At 52.9% G+C, this 2,034-nt stretch overlaps 1 non-coding gene across 1 annotated transcript; it reads right to left on the bottom strand.

The window, feature by feature from the left end:
* Nucleotides 1–1,372: 1,372 nt before the first annotated feature.
* On the bottom strand, nt 1,373–1,529 carry LOC132024069 (U1 spliceosomal RNA). The gene has a single exon (XR_009406178.1). It is a non-coding gene; the product is annotated as a U1 spliceosomal RNA (small nuclear RNA).
* Between the last annotated feature and the right edge of the window lie 505 nt (nt 1,530–2,034).

The raw sequence follows: 2,034 nt of genomic DNA, 5'->3' as shown, positions 1-2,034 counted from the left end.
GGCACAGAGGGGAAGATGAAGTGGAGGCTGGGAAGAGGTGTGTCCCAGACACTTCGGGGTAGTGCTGGTTCAGGAGTGTCATGTGACCATGACCTCAGCCCAAATCTCTCTTTCTTTATTCCAAGTCAGACTGTGCCTCTTGGCTTCAAACATTTCAGACTTGTGGGCAGAGCCAAGGAGTTCAAACTTCACAGCATGGCCTCTGCGGGCTGGCCCCGCCTGCCCAAGTCCAGCCTTCTCCCTGCCTCTCCTATCAACTCTGACCTGCCTCTAACCTCCTTCTCCCGTCCTTGGGCTCACTTCCCTTTGGGGGACAGATTTTGGGAGTTTCTCAGTACAGACTTTCCTGAAAACCAGAGGCTCAAGCAGGTCAGCACCAAGGAGGACCCTGATGGAGAGCTGTCCAGACCTGTCCAAGCTGCAGAGCTATAGTGCCAAACACATCTTGTGTGGTCCCCCCCCCCCTCAATGAGCAAAACAGAGACTGGCAGGGTTGCTGGATGGCCAGGACCCGTCAACCCGGCCTTTGTCTCTCCCTCACCTCCCACTTGCGGTAGGTCCGTTGGAACAGATGAGCACAGTTTGACTACCACTGAGCCGGTCCAACACCACAATTTTCCAGACAGCTAATGCTCAGGGTGGGAAAGTGATCTGCCCAGGACCTCAGAGCCAGGAGTAAGATTAGAGCTAGGACTCCTGGCTCTTCACTAATCATTTGATTTTCACCTGTGTCATGCCCCACCTCCTCGTTTTATACTTAAGATTTGACCTGACGTTCAAAGGCAGGAGGCGATGTGTCCAGCATCACAGGAAAAGGCATGGGTGTGAGCAAAATTCAGACTCCGATGACCAAGTCCTGGCTGAAGGTTTGAAAACAGAGCTAGCACCCTATTGAGCCCTGCTCCTGGGGTGGAGGGCAACCACCATGTTCTAGGGTTGGCACCTTCCAAGGCTGGTCTTCCTTCTCTCCATGGACCCCAGCCCTGTTCATCTCAGTAGACTGGAACATCTGGGTCTTTCTGTTGCTGGTCCTCATCTTCCCACTTACCACCTGCTTCCTAGCTTCCCTCCTCTCCCCAGTTCCTGCCTAGCTGGAAACTAGGGATTGCAGGAAACAGTAAAAGCCCTCAAGGAAACTGAGCACGAAAGCACAACACTTGTACCGAACAATCTCCTAACCACCCCCTTCCCGTCAGACCCCTGCAGAGGAAGCGAAAGAGGATGTGAATATCAAGCACCAAGGGAGAGCACCGGGCAGAAGGGAAGAGATGGGAGCTGGCCCCCAGCGACAGGCAGTCACTGCTACCCTGGTGACACCTGGTGGTGCAAAGAAGTGGGTTTCTGGGTCCCCTTGTTTTTTAAAGACTGTGAACTGGGGTTACAGACTCACTTTGTGCTCCTTTTAAAAAAAATTTTTTTTGGGGGGGTGGTGGAATCGCAGGGGTCAGCACATCCGGAGTGCAATGGATAAGCCTTGCCCTGGGAAAACCACCTTCGTGATCATGGTATCTCCCCTGCCAGGTAAGTATTGCTTTTTAAAATTTTGATGGAGCCAGTCTGGGCCCAAGATGGGACTCGGGCTCGTACCTGATTGACCCTCCTCACACCCTCGAGCATGGAAAGAACAGCCCACGGTCAGTCTCAGAGCAGAGGACGGCTGCATTTTCAGCTATCCCAGGTGGTTCCTAACCAAACGATGGCACAGGTGACCAGAGCTGTCCTCAGGACAGTGGCCCCAGAGCCGCTGCGATCACCAGTAGATGGCCAGTGACTTCATCTTTTGCCACAACAAAATACCATAGACTGTGGGGCTTAAACAACAGGTGTTTATTTCTCTTAATTCTGGAGGCTGGGAAGTCCAAGCTCAAGGTGCTGGTGTATTTGGTTCCTGGTGAGCCCCTCTCCCTGGCTTGTAGATGATTACTTTCTCACTGTGTTTCTCGTGTGTTCACAGGGCCTTTCCTTGGTGCAGCCATGTGCACAGGGGTCCCTCTCTCTCTTCTGCTTCTTCTAAGGGCACTAATCACACCATGG

Source organism: Mustela nigripes, chromosome 8 (genome assembly GCF_022355385.1).
Source record: "Mustela nigripes isolate SB6536 chromosome 8, MUSNIG.SB6536, whole genome shotgun sequence".
In the NCBI taxonomy this organism is placed as follows: Eukaryota; Metazoa; Chordata; class Mammalia; order Carnivora; family Mustelidae; genus Mustela; species Mustela nigripes.
The sequence above is the reverse complement of the archived record's forward strand: the minus strand, read 5'-3'. Positions and strand labels throughout refer to the sequence as shown.